Source organism: Prionailurus viverrinus, chromosome C2 (genome assembly GCF_022837055.1).
Source record: "Prionailurus viverrinus isolate Anna chromosome C2, UM_Priviv_1.0, whole genome shotgun sequence".
NCBI lineage: Eukaryota > Metazoa > Chordata > Mammalia > Carnivora > Felidae > Prionailurus > Prionailurus viverrinus.
Window position 1 is genome coordinate 94,288,450 of NC_062569.1, and position 15,517 is coordinate 94,303,966.

Sequence of the window (15,517 nt, forward strand, 5' to 3'; positions counted from 1 at the left end):
TTTACTTTATTCAGTGTCTATTAACCCCACACTATGGATGAGAAATATACCTCATTGAGACTCTATTTTTTTCTCTCTTCGTGTGCTTTCTTAATTATATTATTTCCCATTCTCCTATTGTTTATCATTATATATGTATATTTTTTATTAAGGAGACTCGATGCCCAATGTGGAGCTTGAATTTACAACCCTGAGATCAAGAGTCCCTCGCTTTACCCACTGAGCCAGTCAAGTGCCCGTCATTATAAATTTAAATACCACGCTTGCCCCTGTCATTATAAATTTAAATACCACGCTTAACCTATGATTCTTGTTCTCTTAATGCAGGTAGTAAATTTTGATTCACTACCGGGTAGTATGAGAAAAATAGCACCGTCAAACTGCTATTCATCTCTTCTTGTGTGTTCACTTCCACCCTATGCTCCTACCCACCACCCAGTGTCTCTCTTCTTCTACCTTTACATTTACAATGTTAGGGTTTATATAACATTTGCATTTTTTCTGTTAGTATCATTAATTTTTCTGCATGTTATCTATTGATTGATTCTAAGAATTGAAATCAATAAATTAGTTTATGACTTACAGTTTATGCTCATGCAAATATTATTTCCCACAGAATACAGAGTGATTCACTCAGAAGATAAACTAATTCCACATCTTTAAACTTGAGCTATTCAAAGGAGAATGAAACAAACATCAAGGTTGAGTGGATTCTTCTTTCCTATTCTGCATAACTTGCTCAAATCATATCATAGTTTGCTTCATATTTCATGCTACATTTTTAAAGAACTTTTTTGTTTTACCTAGAGTTTGCAATTGACTTTCTCTTTGAATTGACATATGCTTTCCTCGTTAATATTGCTTAGAACTTCCAGATTTTAATTATACTACGTTTTATTTTGTTTGTGAGGAGGCAATGAATGTACACACTGCATAATTTAAAAGGTACTAATAGCCATAGAGGGAAAAGTTAGTCTTCTTGCACTTTTGTCCCTCAGCCATTCAGTTCTTCTTTTCAGAAGTAACTACTCTTACTAGTTTTTATGTATTATTTCTGAGATGTTTTATACATGTACAAGCATACAAGTATATTTGGGTCCTATTGATGGCAATTAGTTTCTGATTTGGCTATGATAAATGATACTTTACTGAATATCTTTGCAGACATATATGCTTGAATATCTGTAGGATAAATCTCTAGGGAAGAATGGTTGGGTCAGAGGCAATGTGAATTTTTTAAAGGTTTGATAATTTTGCCAAATTGTCCTCACTGGAAGTCATACTAATTTAATACACTCTTACTAGTTAAATAAAAGAAAGATCGCCTATTATCCCACACTCACATCAGTGCAATTGCTAAAAATCAGTGCCACTAGTTCTCCCAGTGTAGTTTTTTTTTTTTAATTCTTTTTTAACGTTTATTTATTTTTGAGACAGAGAGAGACAGAGCATGAAGGGGGAGGGTCAGAGAGAGAGAGGGAGACAGAATCTGAAACAGGCTCCAGGCTCTGAGCTGTCAGCACAGAGCCCGACTTGGGGCTTGAACTCACGAACCGCGAGATCATGACCTGAGCCGAAGTCGGACGCTTAACGACTGAGCCACCCAGGCGCCCCTCCCAGTGTAGTTTTAATTGTCATCTGAATTTCATTTATTTTATAAGAATGAGCGTCTTTTCATAAAATAAAGATGCCTTTACATTTCCTTAACTGTAAGTTTTACTTCATATTACTACATATTTTTCCCATTTTACTATCAGTTAGTTGAACTTTCTCAGTAACTTGTAGAAGTCTTGTACATTAAGGAATTTAAGGTTTTATCTGTAGTATGAGTTACTAATACTTTCCCCAAATTTATTATCTTTTTTACTTTTTTATGGTTTTGCCGTGGAATTTTAAAGTGTTGTAAATTTATACATATATTCCTTTGTAATTTATGAGTATTGAATCATGCTTCTAAAGATACCCTCCACTTGTAGATTATAGCAATATTCTCCCATGTTTTTCCATAGTGCTATGCATAATTTGATACGTTTTGGACTATGTATGCACATGTGAAATCATTGCCACCACCAAGACATGGGACATATCTATCACCTTGAAAATTCTCCTCATGCCTTTTTTATTATTCCTCCCTCTAGTATGTCCCAGGCCCTACCCTAGGCAACTGTTGTTTTTTCTATTTGATCTCTTTTCTTTCACTATAGATTTGTTCAAATTTTCTAGAGTTTTCTATAAGTGGAATCATACAGTATGTATTCTTTTTTTGGTCTGACTTCTTTTACTCAGCATAATCTGAGATCTATACATGCGGCATTTATTAGTAGTTGATTACTTTTTACTACTGAGTAATAGTCCATCATGTGGATATCCCACAATTTGTTTATCCATTCATTTGTGGATGGTTACTTGGGCTGTTTCCAGGTTTTGGAGATTATCAGTGGAGAATTTATAAACATTTATGTACAAGTCTTTGTATTGACATATATATTTTTTTCTATTAGGTAAATATCTAAAAATGGGGGGTGGCTGGGTGGCTCCGTCAGCTAAATGTCTGATTTCGGCCCAGGTCATGATCTTATGGTTTGTGACTTTAAGCCCCCCGTCGGGCTCTGTGCTGACACCTCAGAGCCTGGAGCCTGCTTCAGATTCTGTGTCTCCCTCTCTCTCTCTGACCCTCCCCTGCTCGTGCTTTGTCTCTCTTTGTCTCTCAAAAATAAATAAATGTTAAAAAAATTTTTTTAATCAAAATTAAATATCTAAATATGAAATGGCTAGATCCCATGGTAGGTGTGTGTTTAATTTTTTAAGAAATTGCCAAACTGTTTTCCAAAAGGGTTGTACCATTTTACATTCTCACTGGCAGTATATGAGACTTCTAGGTGCTCCATAGCCTTGCCAATACCCGCTTTGGTCAGTCTTTTTAATTTTAGCCATGTGAAATAGATATGTAGTAATATGTCCTTGTGATTTGATTTATTTTATTATTATTATTATTTATTATTTATTTTTTTAGAGGGGGGGAGAGAAGGAGAGAAGGAGAGAGCAAACAAGGGAGAGGGGCAAAGGGGAGGAGAGAGAGAATTTTAGCCAGGCTCAATCTCATGAACCATGAAATCAAGACCTCAGCTGAAGTTAAGAGTCCACACTCAACTGACTGAGCCACCCAGGTGCCCCTGATTTTCATTTTTCTAATGACTAATGCTGTTAAGTATTTTGTCATAAGCTTAATTTCCATCTGCGTATCTTCTTTGGTGAAATGTCTATTGAAACCTTTTGCCCATTTTTTAAAACTTGGGGGTTTTTGTTTTGTTTTGTTTTGTTTTGGTTGTTACTGAGTTCTGAGAGTTCTTTGTATATTTTGTGTACAAGTTTTCTATCAGAATATATTTGTTGCAAGAATTTCTCCCTCATCTGGGGCCTGCTTTTCCATTTTCTTTTCTATTTTAAAATTTCTTTTATTTATTTTTTCTTTATTAAAATTTTTTTCATCGTGTTAAATGTACTCTTTAAAAAATTTTTAAGTTTTAATTTTATTTTTGAGAGTGGGAAAGGGGCAGAGAGAGAAGGAGAGAGAATCCCAAGTAGGCTCCACACTCAACGCAGAGCCTGATATGGGACTCAAACTCACAAACCGTGCGATCGTGACCTGAGCAGAAATCCAGAGTCAGATGCTTAACCAGCTAAGCCACTCAGGCACCTGAGTCGGTGTACTCTTTAATCCTCATTCTCTATATCCCCCCCATCGCCTCACCCTCTTCCCCTCTGGTAACTATCAGTTTGTTCTCTAAAGAGAAGTCTGTTTCTTAGTTTGTCTCTCTTTTTTTTCCTTTGCTCATTTGTTTTGTTTCATAAATTCCACATTTGAGTGAGATCATAATGGTATTTGTCTTTCTCTGACTGACTTACTTTGCTTAGCGTTATACTCTCTGGAACCATCAATTTTGTTGCAAATGGCAAGATTTCATTCTTTCTTATGGCTGAATAATTTCCATTGTATGTATATACCATATCTTCTTTATCCACTCCATTTATCAATGGATATTTGGGCTGCTTCCATAATTTGGCTATTGTAAATAATGCTTCACTAAACATAGGGATGCATGTATCCCTTTAAATTAGTGTTTTTGTATTTTTTGGGGTAAATATCCAGCAGTGTGATTGCTGGATTGTAGGGTAGTTCTATTTCTAATTTTTTGAGAATCCTCCATACTATTTTCCATAGTGGCTGCACCAGTTTGCATCTTCACAGACAGTGCATGAGGATTCCTTTTTCTCCATATCTTTACCAACACTTGATGTTTCTTGAGTTTTTCATTTTAGCCATTCTGACAGGTAATGAGGTGATATCTCACTGTGGATTTTATTTGCATTGCCCTGATGATAAGTGATGCTGAGTATCTTTTCATGTGTCTATTGGCCATCTGTATGTCTTCTTTGGAGAAATGTCTGTTCACATCTTCTGCTCATGTTTTAATTGGATTATTTGTCTTTTTAGATATTGGGTTGTATACGTTATTTATACATTTTGGATACTAACCCTTTATTGAGTATATCATTTGCAAATATATTTTCCTATTCTGTAGGTTACCTTTTAGTTTTATTGTTTCCTTCACTATGCAGAAGCTTTTTGTTTTGATGTAGTTTCAATAGTTTGTTTTTGCTTTTGTTTCTCTTGCCCCTGGAGACCTATCTAGAAAAAAGTTTCTATAACCAATGTCAGAGAGGTTACTGCATGTGTTCTCTTCGAGGGTTTTTATGGTTTCAAGTCTCACATATAAGTTTTTAATACATTTGGGGCACCTGGATGGCACAGTTGGTTAAGCATCTGACTCTTGATTTTGGCTCAGGTTGTGGTCTCACGGTTGTGAGATTGAACCCCACATCAGGCTCTGCTGGGCTCTGGGTGTGGAGTCTGCTTAAGATTCTCTCTCCCTCTCTTCTCTCTGCACCCCCACACTTGCACTCTCTCTCAATCTCTCTCTAAAAATAAATAAATAAGTTTTTAATCATTTTTAGTTTATTTTTGTATATGGTGAAATAAAGTGTTTCAGTTTCATTCTTTCCCACATAGCTCACCAGTTTTCTGGGTTTTCTGTTCTATTACATTGATCTGTATGTCTATTTTATGCCAGTTTCATAGTGTTTTAATTACTACTGCTTTGCAATATAACTAATATAACTTGCAATCTGGAATTATGATACCCCCAGTTTTGTTTTTCTTTTTCAAGATTGATTTGGCTAGTTGAGGTCTTTTGTGGTTCCATACAAGTTTCAGGTTTGTTTATTCTACTCCATTTTTTTAAGTAATCTCTACACCCAATGTGGGGCTCAAACTCATGACCCTGGAATCAAGAGTCACATGCTCTACTGACTGAGCCAGACAGGCATCCCAGGATTGTTTGTTCTAGTTCTGTGAAAAATGCTTTTCATATTTTGGTAGGAATTGCATTAAATCTATAGATTGCTTTGAGTAATATAGACATTCTAACAATATTTATTCTTACCACCCATGAGCATGGAATGTCTTTCCATTTCTTTGTCATCTTGAATTTCTTTCATCAGTGTTTTAGTTTTCAGAGTACAGGTCTTTCATCACCTCTTTGGTAAAGTTTATTCCTAGGTATTTTATTGGTTTTGGTGAAATTATAAATGGGATTTTTTTTTAAGATTTAAAAAAGATGTTTACTTTTGAGAGAGAGAGACAGAGTGTGAGTGGAGGAGGGGCAGAGAGAGAGGGAGACAAGAATCTGAAGCAGGCTCCAGGCTCTGAGCTGTCAGCATAGAGACCAGTGCAGGGCTCGAACCCACCAACTGTGAGATCATGACCTGAACCAAGGTTGGAAGCTTAGCCGACTGAGCCACACAGCCACCCCAGGATTGTTTTTTAAATTTTCCTTTTTGCTTATTCATTATTAGTGTATAGGGTGCAACTGATTTCTATACATTGATTTTGTATCCTATGACTTTACTGAATTCATTTATCAAGTCTAGTAGGTTTTTGGTGGAGTCTTTGGAGTTTTCTATGTATAGTATCATGTCATCTGCAAATCATGAGAGTTTTACTTCTTCCTTACCATCCTTCCTCGGATGCCTTTTATTTAGGTTTTCTAACTGTTGTGGCTAGGACTCCCAGTACTATGTTGAATAAATGTGGTAGAGTGGACATCCCTGTCTTGTTCCTGACCATGGAGGAAAAGCTCTCAGCTGTTTCCCATTGAATGTGATTTGGGCTGTGTTTTTTTTTCATATAAGGCCTTTATTATGTTGAGTTATGTTCTCTCTAGACCTAATTTGTAGAGGGTTTTTATCACGAATGGATGTTGTACTTTGTCAAATGCTTTGTCTGCATCTATTGAAATGATCATATGGTTTTTATCCTTTCTCTTATTGATGTGATGTATCATATTGATTGTTTTGCAAATACTGAACTACATTGCATCCTGGGAATAAACCATACTTGATCATAATGTTTGATTTTTAAAAATATATTGCTGGACTCAGTATGCTAATATTTTGTTGAGGATTTTGCATCTATATTCATAAGACATATTGGCCTGTAGTTCTTGTTTTTTGTGGTATCTTTATTTGATTTGGTGTTTGTCCATTTTCTTAAGTGTTTTTCAAAGAGTGGTTTTGTTTAAGTCCAGTTTAAAAGATTTTCTTCTAGACATTTTATACATTAGGCTTTACATTTAGGTCTGTCATTCATTTTGAGTTCTTTTTGTACATGGTTGAGATGGGTTTTTTTTTTAAGGAATATTTAGTTGTTCAAGCACTATTTATTGAAAAAACCATCCTTTCTCCATTAAATTGCATTTGTACCTTTGTCAAAAGTCATTTTTACATGATTTTATTTTTGGAATCTTCTTCTTCTTCTTCTTCTTCTTCTTCTTCTTCTTCTTCTTCTTCTATTATTATTTTATTATTATTATTAAGTAACCTCTACCCCCAACATGGGGCTTGAACACAAGAGCCTGGATTAAGAGTTGCATACTCTACTGGCTAAACCAGCCAACTGACCCTATTTTTGGAATCTTGGTTATAGTCCATTAATCTATCTTTATGCTTATATTATGCTGTTTTAATTATGGTAGCTTTACAGTAATGCTCATATTCATCTAATATTCTTTTCCAAAGTTGTTTTTAGGAGTTCTAGGTCCTTTGCATTTTATTATGATTTTCAGCTTGTCAATTTCTGGAGAAAAAAAAATCTCCTGGGATTTTTATTAGAAATGCATTGAACCTATAGATCAATTTGGGGAGAGTTGATATCTTGATAATATTGAGTCTTCTGACCCATGAACAAAGTATGTATCTCATTCATTTAGGTCTCTTGCATTTCTCTCAGCAATGTTTTGTCCTTTTAAGTTTAAGATCTTTCACATCCATGCTGTTTCAAAGGGACACATGCACCCCAATGTTTATAGCAGCACTATCAACAGTAGCCAAAGTATGGAAAGAGCCCAAATCCATCCACTGATGGATGAAGCAATAAAGAAGATGTAGTATATAGGGGCAACTGAGTGGCTCAGTCAGTTAAGTATCTGACTTGGGCTCCAATCATGATCTCACAGTTCATGGGTTCAAGCCCTGCATCAGGCTCTGTGCTGACAGCTCAGAGCCTGGAGCCTGTTTTGGAATCTGTGTCTCCCTCTCTCTCTGTCCCTCCACCCCCCCCAACATTGCATGCCCTCTCTCTGTCAAAAATAAATTTAAAAATATTAAAAAGAAGTTGTGATAAATATATACAATGGAGTATTACTCGGCAATCAAAAAGAACGAAAGCTTGCCGTTTGCAACTATGTGGATGGAACTAGAGGGTATTATGCTAAGTGAAATTAGTCAAAGAAAGGCAAATACCATATGATTTCACTCATATGAGGACTTTAAGATATAAAACAGATGAACATAAGGGAAGGGAAACAAAAATAATATAAAAATAGGGAGGGGGACAAAACATAAGAGACTCTTAAATATGGAGAACAAACAGAGGGTTGCTGGAGAGGTTATGGGAGGGGGGGATGTTTTAAATGGGTAAGGGGCATTGAGGGATCTACTCCTGAAATCATTGTTGCACTACATGCTAACTAACTAGGATGTAAATTAAAAAAAAAAAACAAAAAAAACCCCAAAAAAACAGCCACACCTGAAACTCACCAAGTTGTGCACATTAAACATGTATACCTTTTTGTATGTCAATCATTTGTCAATGAAGTAGTTTTTAAAAAAAAGATTTTTCACATCTTTTGTCACATTTATCCTTAAGTCTTTCATTATTTTTTGATGCTATCTTCAAATTTCAATTTTTAATTGTTCATTGCCAATATATAGAAATTCAATTCATTTTTGTGTATCAATCTTGTATCTTGTGCCTCCCTAAGTTTATTAGTTTTTGTGGCAGTTTTGTATATTGCACTGAAATTTCTACAGAGATAATCATGTTATTTATGAAAAGACAGTTTTTCTTCTTTCTTCAATATGGACTCCTTTTATTTATTTTTTAGAAATATGATTTCACCTGGGTTTTCTTTTTAGTTTGCAAAAAATAATTAAATTGGTTGATTTTTGAAGGGTTGAATTCCTCTTGGGATGAATCCCACTTGGTCACGATGTAGTATCCTTTTTACATATTGTTAAATTTATTGAAATTATGTTTAGAGTTTTTGTATCTATATACAATATTGAATAAAAGTGGTGATAGAAGACATCCCCCTATCTTGTTCTTGATCTTAGTGGGAGAGTATTCAGTCTTTAACCAATGAATGTGATGTTAGCTGTCAGTATTTTATAAATGTCTTTTATCAGGTTGAAGAAGTTTCCTCATACTCCTAGCTTGCCAAGAATTTTTATTAGAAATAAATATTAGATTTTGTCAAATGCAGTGTTTGCACCTATTGAGATGATTATGTGGTTTTTCTCCTTTGGTTTGCTAATATGATGAATTACTGTTTGATTTTTTTTAATATGAAATTTATTGTCAAATTGGTTTCCATACAACACCCAGGGCTCATCCCAACAGGTGCCCTCCTCAATACATATCACCCACCCCCCCCTCCCACCCACCTCCCATCAATCCTCAGATTGTTCTCAGTTTTTAAGAGTCTCTTATGGTTTGGCTCCCTCTCTCTCTAACTTTTTTTTCTCCTTCCCCTCCTCCATGGTCTTCTGTTAAGTTTCTCAGGATCCACATAAGAGTGAAAACATATGGTATCTGTCTTTCTCTGTATGACTTATTTCACTTAGCATAACACTCCAGTTCCATCCACGTTGCTACAAAAGGCCAGATTTCATTCTTTCTCATTGCCACGTAGTATTCCATTGTGTATATAAACCACAATTTCTTTATCCATTCATCAGTTGATGGGCATTTAGGCTCTTTCCATAATTTGGCTATTGTTGAGAGTGCTGCTATAAACATTGGGGTCCAAGTGGCCCTATGCATCAGTACTCCTGTTTCCCTTGGGTAAATTCCTAGCAGTGCTATTGCTGGGTCATAGGGTAGGTCTATTTTTAATATTTTGAGGAAACTCCACACTGTTTTCCAGAGTGGCTGTACCAGTTTGCATTCCCCACTGTTTGATTTTTGAACACTAAAACAATTCTGCATTTTGGGGGCGAACACACCCACTTGGTTATATTATGTTATCCTTTTTTATACCGTTGAGTTCAATTTGCTAAAATTTTGTTTAGATTTTTTGTTTCTATGTACATGAGAGATATTAGTCTGTAGTTTTGTTTCCTGTAATATCTTTGTCTGAGTTTGGAGTTGGGGTGATACTGGCCGCATAGAATGAGTTGGGAAGTACTCCCTCTTCTTCAATTTCTTTGGAAACTCTTGTGTAGAATTAGTATTACTTCTTCCTTCTATAGAATTAGTATTAGTACAGACACTAATTTCTTTATTTTTTTAATGTTTATTTTTTTTTTATTTTTTTTTTCAACGTTTATTTATTTTTGGGACAGAGAGAGACAGAGCATGAACGGGGGAGGGGCAGAGAGAGAGGGAGACACAGAATCGGAAACAGGCTCCAGGCTCTGAGCCATCAGCCCAGAGCCCGACGCGGGGCTCGAACTCACGAACCGCGAGATCATGACCTGGCTGAAGTCGGACGCTTAACCGACTGTGCCACCCAGGCGCCCCTTAATGTTTATTTTTGAGAGAGAGAGAGGGAGAGGTAGAGAGAGACAGGGTGCAAGCTGGGGAGGGGCAAAGAGAGAGGGAGACACAGAATCCAAAGGAGGCTTCAGGCTCCGAGCTGTCAGCACAGAGCCTGAATCGGGGCTCAAACCCACAAACTGTGAGATCATGACCTGAGCCAAAGTTGGATGCTTAACTGACTGAGCCACACAGGTGCCCCTCTATAATTTCTATAGAGCTAATATTATTACTTCTAGCTATGTGGGCCTGAAATTTTCCATGTGGAAAGGCTTTTAAGTACAATTTCAATTTCTTTAACAGATATAGGGCTTTTTAAGTTATTTATTTATTTTTGTGTGAGCTATGGTAAGTTATTTCTTTCAAGGAGTTTTTCCATTTTATCTAGGTTGTGAAATTTATTGGCATAAAGTTATTACTATTCATAATAATCTATTTTTACCCCCTTTTTCTTGTTTGTTTTTTTCACATGAGATGGACAATACACTGCAGTTGTTACAAGGTTTGAAGGAGGCACATGTCACAAAACAGCATGAATATCAATTATCACACTTATGACTTTAAAAAGGATCTATTTTTATTCTTGATACCTACAGAATATGTGGTGATATCAACTCTGCATTCCTGTTATTGATAATTAATCTTTTTACTTTTTTTCCTGATTAGTCTGGCTAAAGCTTAATCCATTTTACTGATTTTTCTGAAAGAACCAGCCTTTGCTTTATTTGATTCTATTGTTTTCTTCTTTTCTATTTCATTGGATTCTGCCTTGATCTTTATTATTCCTTTTTTCTGCTTTATGTCTGATTTGCTCTTTCTTTTCTAGTTTTGTAAGTTAGAAGCTGAGATCATTGATTTGAAAGCTTTCTTTTTCTTAATATAGACATTTAGTGTTGTAGGTTTCCCTTAAGTAATGCGTTAATCACATCTACAAATCCTGATATGTTGTTTTCATTTTCATTCAGTTGCAAATACTTTTAAAATTCCTCTTTTGATTTTTTCTTTAATCTCCCAGTTATAAAGAAAGGTATTGTTTGGTTTCCAAATACTGGGGGATTTTCCAAGGATCTTTTAGTTATTGATTTCTAATTTAATTTTTCTGTGGTCAGAGAACATAGGTTGTTCTTTGTTGTTCTCCTTTGTTGCTTTATTAATTATAATTCTTTATTTTGATATGTTAGTGATTGCTTAAGGGTTTATAATATATATTTATCTATCATCGTCTACCTTAAAGTGATATTATGCCTCTTCATACGTAATATAAGAACCTTACAATGTATTCTTTCATTTATCCCCTCCTGGCCTATTTGATATTGTCATGCATTTTATTTTTCATTTTTCATTTTCATTTCATTTCATTTCATTTGGGTCTTCCTTAATATTTTCTGTGACTCTACTTTTTTTAATATATACCATACAGTTATAATAACCGTCTTAATGTTCTTTTCTGTTAATGCTAACATCTGTGTCAGTTCTGGATTGCTTTTCACTAATTCTTTTTCCCCCTATCAGTTGTATTTTCTTGACTTTTTGTATAGCTGGTAATCTTTGTTTGGATGCCAGGTAGGTCTGGAGCGGTGCTCATTGTAGGGCTGCTTCTCCACTACTGAGGCAAGACCTTCCTGAATACTCTACCCAGTGCCTTGTAAATTTTGAGTTTTTCCAGCCTGATTGAAATAGGCACTGTTCCTAGCCCAATGTGAATGACAAGAACGTTTCCCTCTAATCTTTACAGGTGGTTCTTTCTCTGGCCTAGGACCATTTCCTTAGATGCATACACTGATCAGAAATAGTTGAGGGAGGACTCTCTGCAGATCTGTCCAGTATTCTGTTTCTGTGAAGCTGTCTTTTTTCTGTTATTCTGTCCTGTGAGCTCTAGCTGCTTCTGTCTCCCTGGACTCTAGGGTCTGTTTTCTGAACTCAGGGAGTCTGCCAGACTCTGTCTCAACTTTCTCTTCCTTCTGCCATGCTTGGAAACTCTCAAAGTAGCAAGCTGGGGCAGTTGTAGGACTCACCTTGTCAGTTTCCTATCTCTCAGAGATCACTGTCCTCTGTTGCTTCATATAGAGTACCTTAAAAACTGTTGTTTTAGATATTTTGTCTGGGTTTTTTTTTGTTTGTTTTAGATACTTTGGGTGGGATGGTCCTTGTGTGTTCATCTTGGCCAAAAAGAGAAGTCTAGTCATTGCTTTTTTCCCTCTCTTTGAGATTTAATCCTTTCTCTTTTAACTTTTTTGGGGGAAAATATGAAGGCTTAGAAAAGTTGTAAAAATTATTCAGGGAACACCTGTATACACTTCATCTAGATTCATCAGATGTTAACATTTTGCCACATTTGTGCACGCTTGCTTTCTCACTCTCTCTCTCACACACACACTTTAATTGAACTATGGGAGAGAAATTGCAGACATCGTGATAGTTAATCATTAAATAAATCTTAAGAATAAAATCACTTTCCTATATAACAACAATACAATGATCAAATTCAGGAAAGAGTATAAGTGGAAGAAGCAGAAATTGCCTTTTAAAGATTGAGCTCAGAAAAAAATAAAATAAAATAAAATAAAGGTTGGGTTCAGGATTGGCATCCCTTGACTTTCACTCTATTCCATTTGTAAAAGCAGTGACAGGCCAGCCCATATTGATTGATTGATTGATTGATTTCAATATATGAAGTTTATTGTCAAATTGGTTTCCATACAACACCCAGTGCTCATCCCGAAAGGTGCCCTCCTCAATACCCATCAGCCACCCTCCTCTCCCTCCCACCCCCCATCAACCCTCAGTTTGTTCTCAGTTTTTAAGAGTCTCTTATGGTTTGGCTCTCTCCCACTCTAACCTCTTTTTTTTTTTCCTTCCCCTCCCCCATGGGTTTCTGTTACGTTTCTCAGGATCCACATAAGAGTGAAAACATATGGTATCTGTCTTTCTCTGTATGGCTCATTTCACTCATTTCACTCTGCAGTTCCATCCATGTTGCTACAAAGGGCCATATTTCATTCTTTCTCATTGCCACGTAGTACTCCATTGTGTATACAAACCACAATTTCTTTATCCATTCATCAGTTGATGGACATTTAGGCTCTTTCCATAATATGGCTATTGTTGAGAGTGCTGCTATAAACATTGGGGTCCAAGTGCCCCTATGCATCAGTACTCCTGTATCCCTTGGATAAATTCCTAGCAGTGCTATTGCTGGGTCATAGGGTAGGTCTATTTTTAATTTTTTGAGGAACCTCCACACTGTTTTCCAAAGTGGCTGCACCAATTTGCCTTCCCACCAACAGTGCAAGAGGGTTCCTGTTTCTCCACATCCTCTCCAGCATCTATAGTCTCCTGATTTGTTCATTTTGGCCACTCTGACTGGCATGAGGTGATATGTGATATCTGAGTGTGGTTTTTATTTGTATTTCCTTGATGAAGAGTCATGTTGAGCATCTTTTCATGTGCCTGTTGGCCATCCGGATGTCTTCTTTAGAGAAGTGTCTATTCATGTTTTCTGCCCATTTCTTCACTGGTTTATTTGTTTTTCGGGTGTGGAGTTTGGTGAGCTCTTTATAGATTTTGGATACTAGCCCTTTGTCTGATATGTCATTTGCAAATATCTTTTCCCATTCCGTTAGGCCAGCCCAGATTTAAAAGGAGAAATATGTCCCCATTTCTCAGCCAGAGGAATGTCAAAGAATTACAGGTTGTTTTAAATCTATCACATTGTACATATTCATTTCCAGTTGTCTCAATAATATACTTTGCAGCAACTTTTTTCAATCCAGAAATTCAGATGTCAAATCTCCTTAGTCTCATTGGGCTAGGAACAGTCTTTAATCTGAAACAGTTTTGTTTTTGTTTTTTAAATTTTTTTTTTTAACGCTTATTATTGAGAGACAGAGAGAGACAAAGCGTGAGCATGGGAGGAGGAGAGAGAGGGGAAGACACAGAATCTGAAGCAGGCTCCAGGCTCTGAGCTATCAGCACAGAGCCGGACGTGGGGTTCAAACTCACAAACTGTGAGATCATGACCTGAGCTGAAGTCAGATGCTTAACCGACTGAGCTACCCAGGCACCCCTGAAACAGTTTTTTTTTTTTTTTGTCTCTTATGACATTGAAATATCTGAGGTGTACAGACCAGTCGTTTTGTAGACTGTCCCATAATTTGGGCTTATCTGTTTCCTTGTGATTAAATTCCAGTTCTGTATTTGGAATACAATAAAGGTGATGTCATGTTCTTAGAACACCACCTCATCTGTGATGCCAATTTGTACTACTGGTGAACTTTGAGTACTTGATTAAGGTGGTATCTGCCAGATTTCTCCAATGTACTGGCACTCTATCTCCATCATAATTGGTAAGTAATCGCCAAGGATGTTCTTTTTTTTCTTTTCCTTTAAATTAAAAAAAAACAACAAAAACAAACAAACAAAAGGTTTGTATTCTGTGTTAGAGAAGCCCTTAATCTATTGTGTATCAGTTCTGCTGACTGTCACTTATGTGTGACCTCCTGTGTTTCGGGATTTTGTCATTAACTTGCATTTGCATGAATCTTAGGGGACTGAATCAAAGAAGCGTCCTCCAGAGTGCGTTTTTTTTTATTGCTTCTGCTTAGAACACAGGGAACTTGGTAACTCTTTAAAGCCTCATGTTTGGGTCTCCTTCTTCCAGTCCCAGATCACAGTGTCAGCAGAAACTCTCCACGTGCTCTCAAGCAAAGCCCGGTGCTCAGAGGTCAATGACCCAGTGCTGGTTCTTCCCACGGTTTGTTCCTTTTGGGTTGGGGTAATTCTTGGAGAATCTCTTAGTTTCTTGTCAGTGGTGGGTGTCCTTGAGAATCTGGCCTGCTATCCTGCCTGCCTAAGCAGAACCCAGGATGATTTTTTTACTTAAATCTTTAGTATAAACATCATTCTGTCTTGACCTTCCGTAATAATATCTTTGAAGATATTAGGATTTCGAATAATTTATTCAGTTAATATTTTCAATCGTCCTGCGAAATGGGAAGGCAGGTGAATTGGTACATTACGTAGTTGAGAAAGCTGAAACCTGTCAGGTGATGTAAGGTAAGTTTACTAACCTCTGAAGCCTCAGTTTCCTGTTCTGTAAAACCAGAACTAACCCCCTTTTTGAAGGAGCCAATGCTTTGTGAGCATTTACGGGGTGAATCTGGGAAGCGCCCAGCACCTAGCTCAGTATTACCGGCACCAGGCTTTAGATCTTCCAAAAGACAAAATGTCCACCCCTCTTTCTCCCTCCTCGTTCTTCCACTGCCCGGGTGGGGTCCGGCCGGCTTGGGGTGGAGCGCCACGCTAGCGGAGAAACTGGCAGACCAGCCCGCGAGGCCCGGAGGACCGGACTCTCCGGGCGGA

At 36.8% G+C, this 15,517-nt stretch overlaps 1 non-coding gene across 1 annotated transcript; it reads right to left on the reverse strand.

Annotated features, from left to right (window-relative positions):
- Positions 1-10,624: 10,624 nt before the first annotated feature.
- On the reverse strand, positions 10,625-10,727 carry LOC125175897 (small nucleolar RNA U13). Its single transcript, XR_007156057.1, has one exon. It is a non-coding gene; the product is annotated as a small nucleolar RNA U13 (small nucleolar RNA).
- Between the last annotated feature and the right edge of the window lie 4,790 nt (positions 10,728-15,517).